We start from the raw sequence: 14,042 nt of genomic DNA, 5'->3' as shown, positions 1-14,042 counted from the left end.
CCCCTTCCCGCCGCGGCGGCGCTCCGGGCGGCGAAGGGAGGCCGGGAGGGGGCAGAGGCGGGCCCCCGCTCCCAGAAGAAGGGACGGGCTGAGAACAGCCGGGGGGCGAGGCGGCCGGGGCGGCCCCGCCGCGGTGACTCAGCGGCGCGGAGGACCGGGCTGCAACCGGTATTTCCTGTTCCCCGCCCGCCGCCGCGTGTGTGAGAGAGAGCGGCCGAGCGAGTGTGACTGCGTGTGAGCGCGGGCAGCCGGGCGAAGCCACCCCCGAACTGGGGGGGGGTGGCGGCGGCGGCCGCAGGTGGAGCCGCGCCTGCGGAGGGGGCAGGCCGACCGCCCCCCGCCCCGTCCGGCCGCCGCCGCCCCCCCTCCTCTCCTCTCGTCTCCCCTCCCCTCCCCTCCCCTCCGCCATCTCCCCACCTGGGGGCGAGGCCGGCACCTGCGGCGGGAGCCCGCCCCAGCGCGGCCGCACCGCCCCCGCCCGCGCCCCGCAGGAAATCGCCCGACTCGGCGGGAGCGGCCGCAACTCGGGCTCGGCGCCGCCGCCGCTGTCGTCGTCGTCGTCGTCGCAGCCCGCTCCGGGGCGGCGGGGCAGGGCTGAGGACGGGGCAGGGCGCGCAGTCCCAGCGCCGGGCCGCCTGCCGGGACCTCCGCTGCCGGACGCCGCCGCCACCTCCGCGAGCAGGCGAGTATCCCCGCGGGGCTCGGCTGGGCTGGGCCGCCCCCGGCTCCGCGCCGCCCCGCCGGTCCCCTCTCCGCTCTCTCCTCTCCTCGGGCAGGTGCGGCGCTCCGCCGCCCCTCGTCCCCCCCCCGTCCGGCACCGCCACCGCCCGCTCCGGGGGCCGCGCTGCGGGGAAAAGCTGCGCGACTTCTCCTTCTCCCTCTCCCTCCTTTGTGTGCTTTGAGTTTTTCTCCCCCGCCCCAGTTCCTCGGGCGCACTTTGCCTTCTTTGTCCGCGGGAGCCGAGGCGGGGGCTGCGCCCTGCGCTCCCGCCGCGGGGGACACCCCCCGCCCCCCTCCCCACCTCCGGCCCGGCCCCGCTCCCGCCGCCTCGCACCTGGGGCGCGGGAGCAGCCGGGCTCGGGTCGGGGATCGGCTTTTCCCTAACGGGATTAAGCGGCTCTCGGTGACTTTTTCCGTGCTAAGTACTTTCCGGGAGAGTGCGATACTACGTGGGAAGTGGGAGAGATGTCACCGATGAATCAGGGGTTTTGTTTACCCGGGTTTTTCCCCTTAGGAGGGGCGCTGTCGTGTGTCCGTCTCCCCCCCCATCTCCCCCCCCCCTCCCCGGCCCCGGGCGCACACCGCCGACGGCGGGGGCTGGGGCTGCCTTTGTTACACACAGAATTCCTGAAATCTTTATGTTGGCACATCCCGAGTGGATTCCAGCCGTGCCTTGGGCTTTGGCTAACTGGGTCAGGGGAAGTTTCAAGTTAACAGGGAACTGTAAAACAAAGGAACAGGCAGTTCCAGGAACCAAATGCTTGATTGCCCTGTTAAAGTGCCTTGGCATCGGCCTTGTTTGGCCTGCTGGAGCCCAGGTACATTAGATTTGCATCGTGGAGTGTCAAGGTTGATGTAGCAGTGGCGTGCACTTGCTTTATTAGACAACTCTGCCCTTGCTTTCCCCCTACTTGAAACCTGTTTCCCCTGCATATTTTCCCAAGATGAAAAAGTACCTGCTGTCTGAACATAACTTGTGTCAGAGTCGTCGTTCAGATTGTTTCAGAACGGTTACCTGAAAACTTTCACACCTCCAATGTTACTTTCTAATAGTTACTCACTTAAAACAGCCAGAATCTCTGAATAATCTGTTCCCTAGTCTTGATTTATAAACTGGTGTTGAATCCAACAGCTAGGATGGTATCTGAAAGCTCTCAGCCCCACAGCTGTGCTCCAGCAGAGGCCACCAAAGGTCTGCTTTGTTTTAACCTCTGGATGTAATTATCAGGGTGGGATGGTTTGAAACAAATTAAAATGACTTACCTTTTCTTTTGCTCAGCAAATTTTTATTTTAAAGGTTTAGGACTGTGATTCAGCTGTGGTTGAGAGAAAAAAGAAAAACATGTGCTATGACTGATGAAATCACTTCTTTTGTTTCTGAAGCATTCATAGTCTAAGTATCCATCTGTAAGGTCGTGCAAGCAATGACCCTTGTCAGCATCCTTGAGATCTGCATGGCAAGGATCAGGTACTGGAAAGCATGGGAAGTTTGCTTGTGTAAACTGATATTCATTGATAGATCATCGGGCTGCTTGAAGAGACTTTGAAAAGCTTTGCATGTGGTAAGTGTGTTTGTGTGCCATTTAGACATGGTCAGTAAGATTTATACTTAGTGCCTATGAGGGCTTTCATCAGGCTTCTGGGGAAGCTTTCTGCATGTATTTGACTTTTAGGCAAGTTTACTGTTACAGCTGCTTCCAGACTGTTATATGCAAACATGTTCTTAAGCCCTAAAGGTCAGTAAGATTTATACTTAGTGCCTATGAGGGCTTTCATCAGGCTTCTGGGGAAGCTTTCTGCATGTATTTGACTTTTAGGCAAGTTTACTGTTACAGCTGCTTCCAGACTGTTACATGCAAACATGTTCTTAAGCCCTAAACATTGCATTCAGATAGCGGTAATGGCTCCTCTTCCCTTTGCAAAGGGAAGTCACAATGGATCGGAGAAACTGCGTCTAACTTTAATTGCATTCTGCATTCCCCTGTATGACAATATCGGTAGCTGCTGCTGTGCTCAGTGCCACTACACTGGGGTTTTGTGAGACTGAAGATGAGTATTGGGAATTATGTAGCGGGGTTAGGATGATCCCAATACTTTGCATGAACTATAATCTCAACAGAGCTCTTCAGAATGAAGCATCAAAGTAATTAAGTGTCTGATACTTTTTTGATTGCTTAATCCCCCCCTTTCCTGGTTGAGTGTCTTCTAAGGACAACCAGGAAATCTTTCTTAGTGATTAAAATAATGTTCAGGCACTGACATGGTTCACAAAATGGGATGTGTTGTACCTTTATAAAACCTAGATGCTTAAAAGCATCAGAAAGTTCCTGGATCATAGTAATCCTCAGCAGGGGAATGGCCTGATATTCCAGGACTACTTCAAAGCTGCATTTAACTTAGAGCAAATTTAGATAATAACATTTGTGTGTGTGTTTTAACACTTACCTATGTTGTCTGTCTCCAGAACTTCCTTGTAGAGTAAAGGGAGTCTCCTGTTACAACTCTTCTCTTTTAATTGCTGAAGTAACAGTATTTACAGTCTCAAGGACAGTGTAACTTTTGTCATGCCTTGGCTGCATCAGTTTCATCCTATTGCAGTAATCCTGGAACCAGTCATTCTAGTAATAGGGGAAAGAAAGCACTGATGTGGTGTAACAGCTACAGTTTGTTGATGTTAGAGATTTTTCAAGTCTGGTTTATTTTCAAACAGGTATGACAATACTCATTGCTGGGAAAAAATGAACTTATTAAATCTGACAATTGTTCCTTGACATCAGCTGCATAAGGCCTGTGAATCTTAATCCCAAATTGCAGTGAATTTTTGTGGACTTTAGAAGACCACTCAAAAATGAGACAATCTATTTGTAAAACAAATACTTACGGCAATAAGGATATAGGATGTAATTTTTAGGCCTGTCTTCTAATACATGGATCTTGCCATAGTAAAGAATGTTTGCAGATGGTGAATTACCTGCAAAGATTGCAGCACCGAAGTGGGTATGACTGGTTTTGCATGGCCATGCTGACATATGCACACCAGTGCGTGTCGTCTTTCACAGTTAAAGGTTTGGGTTCAGTTCTGTGACCAAGTAGTCTAAGTTATTTGGGAATCCCCAGAGAAGGACTTGGGTTTAGTTTTTACACAGATTTCTCTCCCAGATGCTTTTGTCAAAATAGAGCTGTTCAACCACAGGGTGCTATTCTCAATTACCTGAACTTATCCTCCTTCTCAGAAAGAGCAGTACTGTGTTTAGATCCTTACATTTGCTCCCTTGTAAAGCGTGCTTACTTCTTGTCCCCAAAGTCTTTGGAGCCTTCTGTTGCCCTTTAATGGCCTTTTACCAGTACTAGAGTTATCCTAGACCTACTTCAGAAAGTAATTTTTTTTCCCCCAATTTTATTTTTTTTTTTTAAGCAAACAAAGCTTGCATTTAACAGTAGAGGGCTGAGGTTATTTTTTACTTAAATATTACATAATTAACATGGGTACTGACTGCACTATGGGCATTAAACAGCTTCATGCAGCAGTGAAGACCACTCTAGGTCATTTCACAACTTACACTATTAATGTTTGGGTTGGGTTTTAGTTGGTTTGTTACTGTTGGTTTTTGTTTTCTTTTAAATCAGATGATTGCTTTTTCAAAGTGCATGTTGCTAGGGAATATTGTAGATTTCTGTTTCAGATGAGAATGCAGACTGTGGCAACTCCTTTCTGTCCAGCATTAGATGACCCTTGCAGCTGTGAACATGTTTAGGATGTTTATGATCCAAGCCTAGTAATGACGGAGTGAGCTGTGGGAGCTCTGGTCTGGTATCTTGCATGGCATCAACCCTGGTGTGTATTCATCAGCTGCAGGCTCCTTTTTTTTTTTTTTTTTTTTTTTTTTTTTTAAGGAAACACAAGCTACCCAAGTCTTACCAAATTTAGGTCAGCATTGTCATTGTGTATTTGTGTGTTGGAACCTCAGATAGCCATGGTTCCTAATCTAGGAAGAAAGTGAAACTCATTAGTGCTGTATTTTCACATGTATAATGTGAAAATGACAGACAAAAATACTGTATGATGCAAAAGGAGTGCCAGTAAGAAGTGTGCAATGAAAAATATAAATCCCCTTTTGTTCTGATTTTTCCCAATGCCTGCTCCCTTTCCATGGTGCTGTCTTTGCTTCTGTTTTGCACTAGCAATCCAGAACTGCTTTTAAGAAATTTCTTTTTATGGTATGCAGATTATCTCTGATGTGGTCTATATACATGTGAAATGTAACATTTAGGATGTCTAGTTAAGTGTGGGTATGTTTTCACTAAGCTAGGCATGAGTTCAGATATTTTGGACCACTTTGGATTTTCCCTTAGATTGGCTTAATAATACCTCTCCCAAAAGTCTCTTGTTGTCATTACTCTGTTGTACCAAACTAATTCTTTAACATCAGCCTGCATTGTATTGATAAACTGAGCCTGAACTCAACAATTTTTGGCTTCATCTAAATCAAGGTTTCACATATTTGCTCAAGCTATTTTTATTTGCTTTGCCTCGTTAGTTTGGTTGTGGTTTTTTTTTTTGGGGGGGGGGGGGAACATTAGAGAAAAACCGTAAATCTCTCCTGCACGTCACTGTTAACAAGCAAGGCTGTCTGTAGTCCAGCTCGCTCTCTCTATTCTAACATCTGCTTCATCATCTAGCTCTGCTTAATAGCCAGCAGATTTGACTGCTGGTGTCTCTAGCCTCCTTAGCACAACTTTGTATAAGCTGATTCTGAGAATCTCCAGGACCATATGGACTGTTCAGGCAAGGGACTGTCTCTAAGAGAGGGGCCAGAAGCAACTGCAATCCATGAAGCCATGTGAAAGAAGTTTCCAGGTCCTCCTCTTCTTTCCATGAAACCATTCCCACCCCCAATCTGAACCTTCATGCCCCTTTGCCTCAAGATTGTTTCAACAGATCAAGCTTTACATATGCATTGATTGTTTTTCAAGCTATTTCTTAGCTATATGGCTGAAACAAAACACATGTGTGTTCTGGAAGTTACATAGTTATTCTTTTCACTGGAGAAAAAGCATGTAGGAAAAGACCTTTGTTTCTTTGCTTTCTTCAGAAGTAAGAGAATTCTTTGGTCTGTAGTTCTTACAGAGATTTTTGTTAAGAGGCAAGAAAGAAAAGGATTTTGTCTCTTTCCAAAGATGAAAGTAATTTGTGGCTACGTTGGGCAATGGTTGTCTCCTTTGTAGTTGGGTCTGAAGCGACAGAAGATGTGATCATGCTTGTGTCATCAGTTTATATGAAGTATGCTCTACATCTAATTAAAGGAGTATGACTGTTTTCATCTGTCAAGGATTAGAGCAAAAGGAAGCTTTGGCTTTGGTCTCATAAATGTTTCTTTAATGCAGAAAAGAGCTTCTGTCATTCTTCTTCCATTCCCAGAAATACGTCTTACTTTCCAAACCATCCACTGCAATCGAGTCTGCAGTTTTTACAGTGTGAATGAAAATAAGCAAACTTCAGAACTGCCTTTGCAAAAGTCATCTGGAGAATTTCAGCCAGATTGAAATCGCTGCCCCAAGACTGAATTGTTGGTGGGTTTTTTTTTCTTGTTTCAGCTAAGGAAGCACAGAAGAGAATAGGGAACTTTGTAACAGATAAAGAAAGCTAACCGTTTTCATGGAGTCCTCTTTCCCTATAGCCAGTGTAGCTTGGTAAGGCTATAACAAATGCTCCAAGCCTTTGGATATGTTGCCACAATGCACTGTATCAGTTTGATAAAAATACGTGTGACTGGATTTTCTTTGTTTTGTAAAGTGATTAATAATTAATGTGAGACACCCATAGGAAGAAGGTTAGCAGAGAATGAAAATATAGTGAATAAGGAAAGAAATATTTTTAGCTGAACTGTGAGGAGGTTTCTTACTGTTATCTTTTTGGATTTGGCTGAGAGACATGAGTTCCTGAAGTTGATACAAGTATTTTTCTTAACAGCTTAATTCTTAGATTATGTTTGTTCACTTGTGTGTTCCCAGTTAGGAAAATTGCACTGTGTTCTTTCCAGTAAAACTTGGTGTTCGTTCTTCCTGAAAAAATACAAAGCCAGAACAAGGGGAGTGGATGATAACTCCCCAACAGGAAACAATGGATAAAGGTATGTTTTAGACCTTTTGTTTCCTCTGCAAAAGCCATCCTTTGCTAACAATGGATGTACTAGCAGCTTTGAGTTTCTGTTTTCAAATAAAGTTGAAGGAAGCTGATAAACTGTGAGGCAGTCTTACTCCCTTTAGATACCTGGAGATTTCATGAACCATTTAGCCAGAAGCAGTACTTGGGAGTTACTTGTGCTTATTGTGTGAGCATGGCTTCTCTTCGTACAAGGCTAGTTGTGGGACACCTATTCTAGTCAGAATTAGCTGGCTTTGCCCAGACAAAAGATGGATCAGAGCTGTACTAAATGCTTTTTAGACTTTGCATAGGACTCTGGCTTTGAAAAGTACTTTGGGGAAGTTTTTGTAAGAACTGTTTCTTAGATCTATAAGGGGAAAATTTAGGGTTAAAAAAGTGTTAAGGGGGACAGAAAGAAGTACCAAAACTTCACAGGAGAAACTGTGGTAATACTGATGTTGCTAACAAAACTGACTTTGAGGGAAAACTGGATTTTATCAAAATGTTTCTGCATTTAAGTAAAATTGAATATTGTCATGGACTACTACAGTCAGGAGGTTCTTAAAAAAAAATATGGAATACTCAAAAAAACCTGCCCACTTCTTGTCTTTTCCTAGTCAGTACTGCCTTTGCAATAGAGCTGCCAATGCTATCAGAAGTCAGGATGCATGCAGGCTTAATGATGTTAGCTGTGCTTGCAGACATCTAGTAGTACTTCGCTTTCATAAGCTTCTTAGTACTTTGTATACAGATGGTTGAAGTTGTAGTTAAGTGGTTTTTTGGACCTGGAATAGTAATTCTTTGCTTAATTTAATTTCTGTGGTTTTAATATATTAATTAATTTTCTTAACACATCAGAAATTTTCAGACTGCATATTCCTTACATATCAGCATGCAACTAGGTAGGTGAAAACTAATTTTTTTCTTCTGACAGTTGTTTGCAGTGGTACTCCCTGAATCTAAAAGATACTTGATTTTATTTTGCTCTTCTAAGATCAGTCCCATGGGTTACTATTTAGTAGTAACTTGAGATAGTTTAGTGTGTGCATGTGTTAATAAACAAATGTGACTGGATATTAAACGCCAAAACCAGGTAACACAGGATTGTAAGTAATATGGGACCTGGCAATGGTTATACAAATCTTGTTAAGAGCTGAATATTTTACAGCACCAGTAATGAAGACTAGTGGTTTTCATCTTAGCAGTTTCTAAATAAGTAGCATGCAATACAAAGTCACCCCAACAGAAATATAGACATGCCTAATAATAGTTGGGATTAACTAAAATGTGCAGTTTACAGAGGGAGTTGTGGCTGAAGTCTTAAGTCTTCCTTTCCCATCTGTTCTTTTTACATTTTATCTATATTACTGCATAAATACATAATATTTATATATGTAATTATATATAAAACATTCATATCTTACTATTTTAGTATCTAAGTAGCATTACAACAACATTTCCTTTGTTAGTCTTTTTGCTATTAAGTATATCTCTTTTAATACTGCAGTTTGACAGTACTGCAACGTTTCAAAAATATCACTGTTACTTCAGCATGTGCATCTGTCTCCACCTTTGTAGTTAGTACCTGCGGTCTTTGGCACGTACAGTTACTTACCTCATGGCTAGAACAATTTGACATGGAAAGTGGCTTCTGGCATTGTGTGAGGCACATTTGAATGACTAGTGAGTATCATAATGGGAGTCTCTAGTTTTCTTAATTCTGAACAAGCCACGTAAGGAAATGTTTCTCCATGCCTTTTCTGAACAGATCAGATAAATCCCTTGTAACACTTCCAGTGTACAGAGCTTTCTGGTGCTGAGGAGAAAAGTTGAAACAAAAGCTATTTTTGTCTATCACAGTTTCTAAAACAGTCTCAAGTTTTCTGTGCAGATCTCTATTATTCCCTGGATGGATTTGACAGAGGAGTTACCTAGTGCTCCATTAGTACTTGAAAGATTATAGGCAGCAGAGATTTAGCAAAGGATTAGTCAATTGGAGAGTGTGCATTATCCGGCAAGGCTTAGAACCGTGATTGTCTCTTCAATCATTTTCATTAGTGTCTTATTCAAAGATCAAATTATGTAACAATGACGTTTCAGGGGAATCTGGTAGGTGTTTTTCTTTGGTTTCTCTCTCCTGCTAACTCTCCAAGCCTGGGAGAGGGGAAAAAACATTATTTTTATGCTTCGAACTTGCAGCATGTTTTAAAAACCAGCAGTTCAGATAAGCGAAGAGGCATGACTTCAGTTGCAGCATCTGCATTTGGATGATAACTTAGCGTGGTGGAACTCTTGAGAGAGGCAGGATGCGGTACAAGAAATATATAACTATCTTAGAAGCAGCAATAGGCATTACTCCCCTTAACAAGAGGGAGCTGCTTCCTGAGGGTAGACATGCAAATCTGTGGCAACATCCTGGGTAAGTGTTAAAAAGCAACCAGTGAGTAACTATGGGAAAACGTGTGCTCACCTTGAATCATGCATTTTTAAAACTTGTTATCAGGAAAGAGGAGAGTCATTCATAAAACAGGTAATCTTTTTTTTGTACCTTCAGTTGGTGTATCTTCTGCAGTTGTGGTTAAACTTTGTGGTTTCATTAGAGACTTATGTGTGCTTCTCGTCTTTGGCTGGTATAATAAGTAGGAGAAGGTGTTATTTCTAAATCAGCAGTTTGCTGATGAAGAGAAAGGATAAACAGGTGTATACTCATCAGAGTAAAAATGAGACAGTGTTTTGTGTTTATTGCTTACTACTAACCTGATGTGTGTATGTGTGCATTCCCTCTCCCCCCATTTAAAAATACACATATTAAATTTTATCCATGAGAGAACTAGCAGCTTCTAAAAGTGGAAAAGAAAAACACTTTTCTCTGTGTACGCACTTTTCCTTCTCTGCTAGAAAGCAGTAGTTCGTCATATTTAGGAATACCATTTCCCTAAAGGAAAGTTTCAGTTTTTAAAAGAGAAGTCAATTAAGGCTATTCATGTTCAAAATATGAAATACTGGACATTCTGGTTTTGTTAAAAACAATCCAGTGTGCTGTCTTGTACCACACAACTTGAGTATTAGGCTTTGGAAAATTCTTTCTGTTCGTAACTGTTTCCCTCAGAAACTGACAGTGTATGTTAAAAGAGATTGCTCTTGTCTCCCACCTGCCCCTGTATGAGTAGCATCAATGTATGGGTGTCTTCACAGCCCTTCTAGTCTTTTGTATTTTTGTTATACATTAGAATGCTGTCACCTTGTTTCAGAAGTAGCAGAGGAGTGCAAAATGTGAGAGGCTTTTGTTCAAGAGCAAATAATATGTTTCTACTGGTTTGGAATAGCTTTGCGTAAGCAAGACTTCAAAGAAAACCTTGGAGTAAAACTGTGACTGTTTGACCGTAACTGAACTCAGATTTATCATGTAACTTTTCCACAAGAGCACTTCCTCTAATGGGGGTGGCAACAGTAAAAGCAATTAAAATACAGTGCACCATATGATTATTTTTTTTTCAGTTGTATCACCAGAACCACAAAAACTACTCTAGAAAATATGCTGATGCCAACAGTTTCCAGCCTCTTATCAACACAAGTATTCTTCAAGTTGGTCCTAAGTTTCTGGTATTGTGTTAATGAGTGCTTGTAGGACTTTTTGTTAAAAATCTGCCCATTAGAAGGGGTTCTTAGTACAACGTATTTGGACGCAGGACAGTGGAGTGTCCTAGACTGTGACTTCCTTTGATTGTTTCATCTAAGTTATCTACATGCCAATCTCTTTGAATTTTGCAGCCACTCTTTACACGTTGGTTAAGTGATTGCTCTTGATACTTTGAGGAGCTGCCTTCGAAAAGAACTGTACATTCTTGCAGAATTCCTCTTTTTTTCAAGTAGGTTTGTTTCACCAGAGTCACAGCATGAAAAAAGCTATCTAAAAATGAAACTTGTGAACTATAGTATCCATTATTTTTTGGTTTGTAACTGGGACTGCTGGGCTTTCATCTACTCTGCTTAGTGTTGGTCAGTACCGAAGTGCAAAAGACACTACGCTGTTAATACTTGTTTTTATTTCCAGCATTCTTCATCAGGCATCTCCCTCCTTTCAGGGAGAGGTTTAGTTATTGTGATTGTTGTACACACTTGGAATTCCAAACTGGTTAAGATGTATTTGGATTATGTTTGGATTTGCCATTCCAACAGTTTCACAAAAGCAGAAAAGCTGTTGTCATTGGACTGTAATAGGGATCCCTTTTATGTTTTCATTAAAACTTTCAGGGAACTAAAGGTTGGTATCCAGCAATCGTGGCAAAGTAAACTGTGTTGAAGAAAAAAGCGCTGTTCTTTTTGTAGCTGCAGACTGCTTATTCTGTACAACTGGAATAAGCAAATTAGTGATTCACTTCGTTAACTTCAGTTTATCACTCAACTTCTAGAGGTACCCTGTCACACCCATATAAAAAAGGTGTTTTAAAAAGGGGGGGGGGGGGGGGGAACAACAACCAAAAAAACATGAGACAGTTTCCAAAACCTGATACAGAATATAGGATATAGAAGTCCTCAACTGTCGTCATCTCACTGCACAAATTCAGATGCATGCTTATCTCAAATACTTCCTTTATTTCTCTTAACCATCTCCTAAAATAAAAAATAGCATTAGGGTGTGATGCCAGTTCCAGTGCCATCACTTGAAGGTTGTGAAAATCATGATTAAGAACCTAGACTAAGGTACAAAAGAAATCGGGAAAGGCAAATGCTTTATTTTGCTAAGGCTTTCATTTACATTTCCATATCAAAGGTATTATAAAGTAAGTTTTTTCTGTCTCCATTTTTGCTCAGAATAGTGATGTGTTTTCAGTGATAGATTGATTTTTATAACTTTTGGCATATTCACACAGAGGCAAAATGATGACAGCAGTGGTAGTTTGGGTTTAGCTCACTTGTGTAACTTTCCTGCAGCTTCCAGAATAGTATTCTGTGCACAGCCTGGAACAATAAAGCTGATACTCGTTCATAAAGCACAGCATAGCTCTTGCTGCTCTTTGGTGATCACAGAAACTCATACTAAGCATCCTTTTGTTCTGTGACTTCCAAAATCATGCCTTGATTTAAAACAGAAATTTATTACTTTTAGAAAGATGCTATTTTGCTGGAAGAATGAGCAGAGAGGGAAAAGGACCTTCTAGTTTGATAATGTGATGTCTGGCAGGTGCTTGCATTTTTGAAGTTTTTAAGAAGATAATCTGAGACCAAATGCATTTTTTAAATATCTTAGAAGTTTTAAGTTTGCTTTTTGAACCTGGGACATCATAATGATTGTGGTCAGGAAAAAGTGGGTGCCACATACAAGACACATCAATAAAATGTGGGATAGGCTTGTAGATAATTGGGGGAATTCTGCAGAATTCTTTCAGTATCTCTTTCTTATGGCTCTCCTGCTACCTAGCAATGGCTAACGAAGTACTAACCAGAATAAAAAAAATGCCATATACGTTGGAGAGGGAAAAAAAAAAAAAACAACAAACAACAAACCAAACCCAAACCTGTTACAAGTATGGATAAGATACTCTTCTAGGGAAGTCTGGCTATATCCTTCTTTGAAGATGGAACACTTCAGAGGGATGTTCTTTAAGAGGAATTAAGATGATCAAGATGTGTGTTGGTTTTCTTTTAAAAACAAAACCCAACCAACAAACCCTAACCACTGGCTTCTGTTTCTATTTCTGTCAAAAGTTCCTCTTTCATCTTAGTTAAGCCATTCATTTTCCATTTTCCTACACAGGATAATCAAGGGGTGGGGGAGAGGAGGAGCCTTCTAACAGGGATGCTGAATGGAAGCTAACATACTGCTTGTGCAGAAGAGGGGTAGCTGAGGCCTGTTGAGCAGGGGAAGTAGTAGAAAATGACATTGGGAATTGTTTCTTTTCTATCATTTGGCAACTGGAGTTGTTAAGTTACCAACTGACATCACTGGAGCACGTGTATCTGATTGTTCTTGCTGAGGTTATGCTCAAGGTACAGTGCTCTCACTAGCTTAACTTTGTACAATCTTGTGCAAGCTAATCTATCAGACTAAGACTAAATTAAACCAAAAAGCCCAAATACCTTGTGGGGAGGACCAGTGCAACAAAGGGAATATAAGCATGCTTCCTGTCTATACCCTATTTAATTTGCAAAAATGCATTGTCGCTTTGTGTTCAGGCTTGTGTGGATGCCTGATGAGGGACAGTGCTTGAACTGAAGTTTGCAGTGTTGCTGCAAGTGTAAACATTACCAAGTATCTCCTTTATTCAAGCACTGTTTCCATTTGATTGCTAGGGAAGCTAAAGCATGCCAACCTAACCAGGGAAATATATTTTATGTCTTCTTTATCTCTAGGACTTCAGTGTCACAAGCTTCACAGTCACTCTTCTGTGATATACATGACTTAAATGACACTTTGTTTTTCAGGGAGCAAACTACTGCACTGCCATCTCCTTGCGAGTGGGACTGGGAGCACAGCTGTACATCAAGCCCAAAGCATCTCACAGCAAGTAGACAGAGACACCCAAAAATCATCATTCCTCACAAGGTACCTGTCAAGTTGCATCAGTTAGAACTGACCATTAGTTTAAAATGGTGGGTTCTTGTCATGTGCTAGCTATAATATTCATTCTTTTAGCTATGTTTTTTAAAAGTTTTAAGAAATGGTACATTAATAGAGTAATAAGTTGAAATCGGAACCAGTTCTTTTGAATTCGCAGAGCAACTTAGAATGAGCACGTGCACATTTGCTGAAAGCTTGGTGATGTACAGTAGGCCTCCGGAAGAGGAGAGGCTTCTGCAATGAGCTGAATAGTCTGCTAAAGTTATGCAAATAATAATGCACAGGCCTGTACTAGTCCATCTCCTAGCTAAACACTGCTAAAGAATGGATATAATCTATGGTGATGTCTTCAGCAAATATAAATATTTAGCATAGATTTGGGGATAAATAAATTTTTAAGCACAGAGGGTAGCATTAATGGGAATTGCTTAGTGACTCAGTAGAGTCCTGGGAAACAGAATAGCCTCACACAGGGAGAGTTGTTTTGCTGCATATTTTCTTATAGTACATCATTAAGGTAAATATAATCCTTTTGGCATCTTAACCTTGCTTTTGAAACCTTTTCTCAAGTGCTTCCAGAAAGAATATAAAATGCGTCCTTAGTTTTATGTGTTG

At 42.0% G+C, this 14,042-nt stretch overlaps 1 protein-coding gene across 1 annotated transcript in view; it reads left to right on the top strand.

Annotated features, from left to right (window-relative positions):
- Window positions 1–264: 264 nt before the first annotated feature.
- The window catches only part of TJP2 (tight junction protein 2), a 69,170-nt gene continuing 55,392 nt past the window's right edge, over window positions 265–14,042 (top strand). Inside the window, exons 1-2 of the mRNA XM_075020973.1 lie at window positions 265–682; window positions 13,292–13,412. The gene's annotated coding sequence lies outside the window, so the exon portion shown is untranslated. The remainder of the gene's footprint in view (window positions 683–13,291; window positions 13,413–14,042) is intronic.

Source organism: Buteo buteo, chromosome Z (assembly GCF_964188355.1).
Source record: "Buteo buteo chromosome Z, bButBut1.hap1.1, whole genome shotgun sequence".
In the NCBI taxonomy this organism is placed as follows: domain Eukaryota; kingdom Metazoa; phylum Chordata; class Aves; order Accipitriformes; family Accipitridae; genus Buteo; species Buteo buteo.
The sequence above is the reverse complement of the archived record's forward strand: the minus strand, read 5'-3'. Positions and strand labels throughout refer to the sequence as shown.